Source organism: Tamandua tetradactyla, chromosome 16 (genome assembly GCF_023851605.1).
Source record: "Tamandua tetradactyla isolate mTamTet1 chromosome 16, mTamTet1.pri, whole genome shotgun sequence".
Classification (NCBI taxonomy): domain Eukaryota; kingdom Metazoa; phylum Chordata; class Mammalia; order Pilosa; family Myrmecophagidae; genus Tamandua; species Tamandua tetradactyla.
Genome location: NC_135342.1, coordinates 7,154,879 through 7,165,720, shown reverse-complemented (window position 1 = coordinate 7,165,720; position 10,842 = coordinate 7,154,879). Strand labels below are relative to the sequence as shown.

The following is a 10,842-nucleotide window of genomic DNA, read 5'->3' as shown; positions in this document are numbered from 1 at the left end:
GAGAATATAGATGAATATAGATGAATTTCAGAGGTCCAGTCCTAAAGAGTCTAGGTAGTGTGATTCCATTGATATGATGCATAAAAAAGGTGAAAATGATATTGGCTATAGGGTGGGGAAAGCATGGTTAGCCTGGGGAGTGCTGACAGGAATGGGGCACAAGGATGCACCACAGGGCTAATAATATTCTGTGTTTATTTTACCTAAGGGCCTCATGAAAAATTCTGATTTTTAATATATGAGATTTATAAAATACTCTGGTTTCTAATCTGGGAGTTTCATGCAGAAAGTGTTCAGTTTTATTAATTTCTTCAAGCTGTATACTTATGACAAAGCATGTTCCTTAAATATCTATAATAAAAAATAATTATTTAAATATTCAAAACATCAGAATTTCCTTTAAATTGAGAGTTATATAGATTAGTGACATGTTATCTTCATTGTATTGTGAAAGTATAAATTAAAGGTTTTAACTTTTGAAACAGTGATTAGTTTTAAAATATATGCTGTAATTTTTAGGTTAAAAAATGATGGCTACTATATATACAATTTCCAAGAAAAAGTGTAAAATATAGAATTATTCAAAAATTAACAGGGAAGAATTTAAGATAGACAAAATAAGAAAATAGAACAAGTTTTATGAGAAGACAATCAGTTGATAAATTTAATTCCAAATATATCCATTCTTAACAAATAGACTAGTTTCTCCAGTTAAATTGAATAATTGTTTGACTGTATTCAATCGTACATTTTTTGAGAGATATGGCAAAAGCATAAAGATTATTTAAATAAAATATTTTATGGAATTTTAATTAATCAATATGATTATATACATATATAGTATGTAAATAAATAGATACAGATATAAATCTGATAAAATAGACTTTAGGTTTCATGCATTTTGTCATTGTAATTAGTATCATTTTTACATTTCCTAATATACAATTTTTAAACATTACTACCTGATAGAAGAGAAAGATCATCTGTGTATGAATGTAGGTATGTATATGCCTGATTGACTATCTTCGTATCCTTTTACATTATCTCTTTGATCCTTTAAGTTTGCATTTGTCTTTTTAACCATCCCAGTTTGTGGCTTCTGCAGTTAGACATAGTATTTGCTACATGTTTCCCAAATGACAGAACCTTTGCTCTCCTGGGCAATGACTCCAATATGTTCAGGCTCAATTTTCCTGCAGCAGGAATAAAAATTCCCCAAATTCCATCAGATATATGTAAATGGTATTTCTTTGCACAGCATCCAGGTGCTTGTTCTCTTGGCACTCACGGAATTCTATGCAGAATTATTGAAGTTTTCACATATTACAAGAGTGGCTTTTCTATATGTATGAGTGCATGTCTATGTGTGTATTTATGTGCCTGAGCATATTTATGGGCTTATGGTGAAGGCCTGGAATAGTAGGCATGACTGAGGAAAGAGGCGGACTTGTATCCACAGGATGGATCATCTTATCCACCTGATTAGTAAAACATTCCTCTGCCGAAATCACCCTATGGAAAGCATTCACATGGGACACAAATATCTTCAAGACCTTTGCATTCTCAGAAAGTTCTATTCAAATATCTCTTCCCTAGACCTCTTTGTCACCAATTATCCAATCATGCTTCTTTCAAGTCTCTGACCATCCAGCCAAACCATTAGGTGCGGTCCCTAAGGTGAATAGTAATTTGTTTATGGTGGGCCATGACTCTAGGAAATTTGGGTTTCCATTCTTCAGGATGGACAAGAGAGGGAGAGGTAGGTACAGAAGAAGGGTTAGTAGATTCCATGAAAGAGTTTGTATTGATTAAAGAGAAAAAAGTGCTTGATCTGGTTTGTCAAAAAAAAATGAGTATTTGGGCTTTTACAATCATTTTAGATATCAGGGCAGCTGAATTATAGTTTAGGGATTTTAGGTATTCACCCATTCTACTCTATAGTCCCAGAAAACCAAAAGGAATATGATTCAGTAATTAAATTATCACTTAAATCCTCATTTCTAAGTTATAATTCCTTCCCTTTTTTTTGCATTGGCAAGCACTGGGAATCAAAACTTGGTCCCCAGATTGACAGGCAAGAAGTCTGCTTATTGAGCCACCAAGGCCACCCCAATTCCTTCCTTTTATTTGATAATTATCTCTCAATATTGGTTGGTATCTGGGTGATGACTCCCTAGCTTCTTCAAAGCTGAAAAGGGGCATTGTTTGAAGGGGCAAAAGGATGACACAATAAAATTTGCTGTTCTTGAAAAATTCGGTATCTCTGGGTTTCAGTGCTTCTCTGATATTAGAACAATCTGGAGGTTTTCAGTCTCTGAAAAACATACTTAATAAGTAAAATTTTATAGAAATCAAGATATCTTTCAGGAACACTATTGGTTGGGGTTTGCTATATTGTGGTAGGTAGGTAATTTTTTTATTTGTCCAAAGCTTAAGCCCAAGAAAACATATCCATATTTCTCAAAGACCTTTCATATTATTTATTGAAATTTGATTAGAATTTATTCAGTTACTCTTATTCCAGGGCTGTTTTTATTTTAATAATAACCTGATTAGTGCAGTTAACAGTGCAAAGGTTTTATTAAAAAATATTAACATAAATAGCTCATTATGTTGCATTTTTATGCTTATCATTTATAATCTCTAGACCCAGGAAAGAAAAATAATTTTAAACCACACATCACCATATTTTTCTCTGTTTAACATTCCCCCCATAACTACTTTAGGGGGTTAGACTTGGGGTAAGAATAAATTAGACAGAAAGAAATTAAGCTTGTTGAGCATAGGTTTAGTCTGGAGATGGGATGAAGAGATGGGAGAGTGTTCTCTTCTGGCTGTGTTTCAGAAGTACTGCATCTTGGGCAGGAGAGACTGCAAAGGGCAGAGAGAGTACCTAAGCAGAAGGTTTTTTGCATGATTAAAGGAATAGTTGAGAGGAGAAAGAGAAGGAGCACTGGGTTTGGAAAAAGGCTGTTTATGGAAGGGAAAATAGAGAAGGATTTGATAAGTGGAACAAGTTTGGCAGACAGAGAGAGGGGCCCTACGCAAATGGAAGATGTATTGTATATATGGGACTTCACTCCACTTGCTGAGATGCTGACAATAATTGTCAAGATTTAGAAAAAAATGTTGGTCAATCAATCTGTTTTCTGGATAAACTGACCCATTATCTATTTTTTACTCTGTCCAGGCAGTATTTCAATAGAAAATCAGTCACTTGGGTGTTAAATCAGCAGCAAGATTAAGAGCTTTACAATTTTGATATAAGCAACACAAAAGAGTATGATGGTCAGGTTGGAGCTGCCCATTATCCATGAGAGAGAACAGGGAAAGGAGAGACTCTTTCTCTTTGATGACTTACAATGAAGGGGGCATCCCTCGTTGAGAGTTTTAAGCTTGTGTTGATTGACTTAGAAACAATTAAGAGGGTATCACCCCCTGAGAGTTTTAAGCCCAGTGAGATTTAGGGTCTTAGACCCAGCAGAGGCAGCTTGTCCCAAGAAAGAGAATACCAAAAAAATGGAGAGCATTTTCTTTACCCCAAGACGAATCACCAGTGTTGGTGCTGAAGTCAGGTAAGTGGGTTATGCCCCCTAATATGGAAATTTTGCCTCCATTCCTGTTTCCAGGTTTTGGCACCAAAATGATAGGTTTCTTGACCAGAAGGGAAGAGAAAAGACCAACACTCAATCAAAAGAGCTTTATTGTGCATCTATGTTCATGTGAGCTGAAGCCTAAGATGGGACAGCTCAGAGCAAAGGGGCAGGTGTTCAGTTTATATAGGATGGTCACTGGGGGGTAGAGAAAGGAAGATGGTGGATTTTCATTTACCAGCTTGGACGCAAGAAATTGGAAAGCTAGGAACAGAGTTATTGCAAGTTTGTAGCTGTCAGTGCTGAAACTACCATAAAACATGTGTGGATGAAGGGAGCTACTGCAAGATTGTAGCTGCTGGGGCTATAACTGTCAATGAGTGGAGGTTGGATACAGGGAGCAAACATAGGCCTGCAGCTGACAGAGGGCAGGTGTGAGGGCAATCCTGGGACTACCTTGTGAGCTTTGGCAGGTTTTGCTTTATTAGGGGTCTTCTAGAAGTTAGGAGTGGGGCTAGATTCCTGGGATGGTTGCTAAGGGTGCGTTACATTATGAGGAGTTTAGACCAACAGTAATAATAACACTTATATAAAGTATTATAAAGATTAAAATATGCTAATGAGTCAAACACATTATTTTCATGAATCAATTAAGTTTAGTAAGAAATAAAAATGGATTTTTAAATAAATTTCATTACCTGGGTTTCAAATGATCTGGTTTTTGGTTACTTGGCCATTTGTTACCTCCTATGTGGAAGAATATGAATTTACAGCAGTTTTGTCAGTCAGTATATTTTTTAGATAAATGCTGTCATAAATAGATAAAATGTCATTCTTGTTTTCAAATAATTCAAAATAGTTAGAATATACATGTACTAGGGCATAGGAGAACACAGTAGCAATAACAGAATAAAAGCACTAGGAGAATTTAAAACAAAGAAGATAAAGAATAAATTAAAATGACATCATAAAAAAGTGACATTTATTAGCCCTTAAAAAAGAAAGTAGCATTTAAATAAGAGAGCTCTGAACTAATTTTTAAAGACCATAACTTAATTGTTGTTAATTAACATATTCCTCATATTATTTAGCATTTGGAAATAATGTAGAGAAAAATTTGAGATTTTTTCTGAATACAAATCCCTTAAACATTGAAAAGCTGATTATGTTTTAAACTTGGGACTTTCTGACCTTTGAAGGTAGTCCTGGATTAAATTGAGAAATTTTAAGCATATTAAAAAATAATCATCTCTGTGTTTTGATTTTAAAGTATATGGATGCATGGCTGTGTTTCAGATGCAAGCATAAATTTCCTTCTTCTTCCATTATTGTGGAGAATCTCTGTCACTTCTTCCCTTCATATATACTATTATTTCAGGGAAGTATGTATATTCAGAAAGATTTGGGAATATATTATCAAATTTATTTTTGATTAAGTGCTATAAGCCCTGAATGCATATAGAAAGTTGAAACAAAAATGAGTTTACAAAAGTGAATTCTCTGTGTCATAGTCAGTCTTAACCAAAATTTAACAAGTTTGTTTATCATATTGTCAAGATCAGATTCGGGTGTCAACTTTGCCAGATGATGACACCAAGTTGTCTGGCCAGGCAAGCACTGGCCTAACATTACTGCAAGTATATTTCATGGCTGTTGATAAACCCAGAAGGCTGGTGTATTAAATCATCTGTCAATTCATTGCATCTGTGACTGACTACATCTACAGTCAACTAAGAATATGTCTTCCACAGAGAATCAATCATTTGGATTTGATCCAAGTAGTTGTAGACTTTAATGGAAGAAGAATTTTCACTGCTTATTCAGCCAGTGATCCTATGGCATTAGTCTAGGCACTTCATCAGTATTGACAACCTCACAGCCTGCTCTATGGATTTTGGACTCTTGTATCTCCATGGTTTCATGAGAAACCTGGATAAAGGCAGGAGTTTTTTGAAGTTATAGCCAAAGGGTCCATTTGAACCCATATTAAATCATTAAAGAAGCAAGTGGTACACATTATTGAAAATTCTTCCATAAATAAAATTAGAGAACTGTGATGACCATACAGTGCTCTCAAATTAAGGAAGTAACACTGGTTTATCTGATCATTAAATAAATGGTCTAATAAAGCATCTGATCCTGGCACTTTTAAATCTGAGACTGTCTAATAAACCTGCCCTTTCTGTAGTTATTGTTCTATTTATGTTTCATATCATGTCTGGGTACTCAATATTTTAAAGGATATTCTCCTAAAAAACTTCTATATAATGCAAATTTTCAAATTAGCTGATTTGAATACTAGACATCATGTTCTTCCTTTGAACTGATCTATGAAAATCGATCTCAGATGCTTTGATTCCATGATCTGGGTAATAAATTAAATGATCATGCATTTAGAGGGTTGAATGATCTGTAAAGGATACACTTTAGGTTGGCAGAAAGTTTTAGGGCAGAGAAACACATGGCCCTTGGCCCATGTCCCCATATGAGAGATGAAGACTTGTCAGCCCCTCCATGGAAAACTTTGCTTTCCCCCAGGAGCCCCTAAAAGGATGATACTCCCATGCTCTCTTTGGTAATGCTAACTAGAAACTTGTGATAAGTTTGGTTATTTAGGAACTGAGAGAAATGTTTTCAGAAATATTCTCAGCTCTCAAGCCTGCACTGTCAAGAGCACACCAGGTGAAATGATAATTGCAGTCTTGTGAGGAGATGAGGTCACAGAACCACAAACCCATAACTCAGGATCTGGCTGCCTCCATCCCACTGGCTTTCATGACCATCACATGGAGACCACCATCCTGGGAGATAGAAGCAGCCAGTGAATATTTTCTGTTGTAGCCTGAGAGGGAAAGTCTTTAACAGAAGGAGGCACATCAGGAGATTAGGACAGTGATCATATCAGAAAAGAGGTCCTTCAGAGTTTGAATTGAGTTCAGTGCCAAAACTACACAAGGAGTAGTACCTGAGGCCTGTGCTGAGTTAATAAAGAGAGAGAATTTTCCCTGACCAGACAGAGATCCCTCATGTTCCCTAATGGGATTTGATGTAATCCTCACTGATAGGGATTTGTGAGTGTTTATCTAGATGACCAAAAGACTTCTTTTTTCATAAACATGTGTTCAATGCCAGTAGTTATTGAATCAATCACCATTCAGCCACCTTAAAGGATCATAGAAACAATTTCCTGGATTAGAAGAGCTGTGCCCCAAATAACTCTAATTTTGTAATAAATAATAGGTGAATCTGTAGAAGTTATCTCCTATTGTGCAGAGACAGTGTATGTGAATGGAAATAGCTAGGATGCAAATGTTTCTCTAACTCTGGGAGTATGACAGGCTTAAAGGAAACAGTAATTATGTTTCTACTAAAACATTCAAGCTCTGTTGATTGTGGAGAGTCTATTTTCCCTGTTGTAGTTGGAGAAACACAATTTAAAGAAAAGATAACTAAAATTGCTTTCCATACAGCAGCTACCTGGGTCAAATATATATTCTGGTTAAAAATATCCCAATAGCAAATGAAAAATCTACTCTTTATATTTAAATTGTTCATTTTTATAAATTGAAAGAGCAAATTTTTGGTTTATTACTAGCATATTTTCAATTTTGCATGTCATCACTGAAAAATCTTTGAGAAATCTCTAAATTCTTAAAAGTTTTGTCACATCAAAATAAATACATAAACAGTAACTTATTTTCTACCCCACAACCCTTTTTATAATATTAGTGTTTCATGGTCCTCAGTTTAGAAGAAGCCATGATATTGTTGAATAATTATTTTCATAGGTGATATTGTAATTTTGTCCCTGACACAACTGAGAAATGAGCTTCTTGGCTGCTATCCTAATATGGGCACATTTTCTTCATTTGTAGAGTCATACTGACTCATGAGGTCAGGTCAGCTCCTGTATTACTACACGACAATACACATTTTGTTAGGACCTAAATTTTATTAAGTTTTTAAAATCTTTATTATATTCAATGTTGGTCTATAGATTATGCCTTTCCATATAAATGAAAAAAATTCTATAACCAAAATTTAGTTTTAAATTCCATGAAAATAAAAGCCAATGACAAGTTTTAAAGACAAAAATAGCTGTCTAGATTACAGGAAGAGCACACCTACATAGCTCTGGTCCTATAGCACTGTGGTTAAAGGCAATATATTCCACAGAATTCAGCAAAGCGCCAGTCACCAATTCATCCCTAAGCAGGGACTGAATTTAGAGAAATCTGTTAGCCATTCTCTGTGTACATTTTCCTAATTTTTCTAATGAAAATGCTAGTAATGCCCACTTTATAACTCTGTGAGAAGAAAGAAATTACATCATATATGGGCCTTTTAGCCATGATACCTGAATTGTAAGTGGTTTTTAAATTTCCTACATCTATCTCTGGACAGTCTTTTAATAAAAGAACAACTTTGAATACTGTAATATTCTAATATTTTTTAAATTTTTAAAATTGTATTTATTTTTTATTACATGGGCAGGCACCGAGAAATGAACCAGGGTCCTCTGGCATGGCAGGCAAGTGTTCTTGCTGCTGAGCCACCATGGCCCGCCCTGTAATATTCTAATATTTTTAATGGCAAGTGGAGAATATTGGACTGCAGTAGACTGTGATAATTAGCCTCCAATTTCCTTCCAGGCTCTTCTGACTCTGAGTCATTTAAATAAATGTCAGTGGGAACTGGCACAATGTCCTCCAGGGATTTGACAACAAGAATCACCTTCTTATTCCAGACTGTATTTGGAGTCCTTGGAAATTTCTCTCTTATTCATTATCAATTCATTTATTTCACTGGGTGTAGTTTAAGAATCACTGATTTGATTCTCAAGCACTTGATTGTAGCCAATGCATTAGTTTTAATCACCAGAGGAGTTCCTCAGACAATGACAGCTTTGAGTTGGAAACACTTCCCAGGGATTATGGATGCAAACTTCTTTACTATCTTCACAGGGTGGACAGGGGTGTGTGCATTGGCAGCACCTGCCTCTTGAGTATCTTCCAGGCCATCATCATCAACCCCATGAACTCCAAGTGGGCAGAGCTTAAAGTGAAAGCTCCCAAGTATGTCTGCCTCTCCATAGCCCTCTGCTGGTTCCTCCTCATGCTGATAAATATCATTATTCCTATTTATTTGATTGGCAGTTGGAAAAATGATACCATCAAAAAGAAAAAAAGTTTCTGAATACCGTGCTCTTCAAGTTCCTGAGAAACTCGTGATCTCAGTCTCTGCATCATTGTTACCCTTCCCTGATGCTGTATGTCTGGGGCTCATGCTCTGGGCTGCCAGCTCCATGGTTTCCATCTTGTATAAGCACAAGCAGCTGGTCCAACACACACAGGATCAACTTCTCTGTCAGGTCCTTTGCTGTGCCCAGAGTTATGCAAACCATCCTTTCACTGGTGAGCACCTTTGTGTTCTTTTACACCCTATCCTCCATCCTTCAGATTTGTCTTACTGTTTTTGATAATCCCAGTTGGTTGCTGGTTGACATGGCTGCACTATCCACTACATGTTTCCCAACCATCAGCCCTTTTGTACTCATGGATGGAGACTCCAGTCTATGCAGACTCTGTTTCACCTGGGCAAGGAATAAAAAGAATTCTGATCTGATTAATAATATATAGGGCTATGTTTTGCACAGTGTTCATTTATGTATTCAGCCATTCTCACAGATGTGGAAACACAATTATGAAACTATTATGTAAAGCAGAGTGGGGCACAAAACAGTGTGAGTTTCTGCCCTCCAAATATAACACTAAATAGAAATGGTAAATGGACATGGAAATATGAAGTAGCTGTCATGACGTTACATATAGTATTGAAATTTGAACGTTACATGTAGTGGAGTCATTCAGAATTTTGACAATAAAAAACAGATATGTTCTGAAATATTCTGGAGATTGCAGAAGAAATCTTTGGGTGGCAACAGTCAATCTGATATTAAATTCTCCTCAGGTTAACTAAGGATGGAATTGTTGGTAGAGTTCCTTGAAAAAGGAAAATGTGAGAGAGTCCTTCAGAAATCTGAAGTAAACCTGTTCTCAGTTAATAACGAGCTTTGGGTGAAACTAGAAAAGAACTTCTGATTCAGTACAAGCATTCGGGTCCAAGCTATGAAATTTGTACATTACATCCTTAGGGAGATGGTGATTGTTTGAAATATGATTACATGCAGTCATATTATCATATTTAAAATATTCTTATGCACAAATGGCCAGAAGCAACTGCAGTGGGAGATTGGTTAGCAGAAAATATGTCTTTGCAGATTTAAAAATGTGAGGTAAATGTTGATAGTGCAAAATAAATGATGTTTGGGATAAAAGTGCATGGATTTTAAAGATCTGTAGAAGGCAGACAGATATGTCTATAAAATATGAGGATGTTACCTGGGCACATTGTCACATCTGAAAGTGAAGAATTAAGTGCAGACTTTCTTGAAACTGGAAGGAGTGGAGGAGTAGCCATTAAGAGGGGGTGAACTCATATTCCTTCTTTTTTTTGTCAAGCTATGGCTTGCGCACAAATAAAGGACAAAATAGATAGTTCTCAAGTGTATGAAGAATTTGAGTATGTACAGATATACACACATGGACATATATTTTTCAAAGTGCATATGTGTGTATGTGCCATTTTTAGAAATGCACATATATTTATTTATTTTCTATGTGTATCTAAGTGGGTTTAATCAGTGAGATAATGTTTGATGCCCATCAAGGAATTATATCAGACATTTTACATTAAGAAATGTAATGATACTAATTACAGTAATGACAAGTTACTTTAACATTTATATCTATTGTACCTCACGTTTAGATTATAGTGATAGTTTAATTGTTTAAAATTATGTCTAATTCATCCATATTTGTTCTTCTTCAATCTATATTTTGTTCTTTGTCTTAAAAAATATCCAATTAAATATAGCTAACCAATTATGTTACCCAAATATGAGGAAGTATTCTATGTATATTTAAGGTGGTAATTGATAGGCTTGGAGTTAGGTATGCTAACTTATTGTGCATTCTTCCTTACTGTTCATCTATTCCATATTGTTAATATTTTAACTTATTCTGTGGTTTTAAATTTTTTAAGATAGAATTCTGTTTCCTGCTTCTTTTATATCAGAGGTTTTATACTTATTATATCTTTTTTGTTTAGTCTACATATTACAACATGTTTTAAAATACAGTCTAATGGAAATGTGTAGCATAGTGAATCTTGTGGTGGGCAATGTCCA

General features: G+C 35.3%; 1 pseudogene; it reads left to right on the top strand.

Annotated features, from left to right (window-relative positions):
- Positions 1-8,295: 8,295 nt before the first annotated feature.
- Positions 8,296-9,232, top strand: LOC143658262 (vomeronasal type-1 receptor 4-like; annotated as a pseudogene).
- The last annotated feature ends 1,610 nt before the right edge of the window (positions 9,233-10,842 follow it).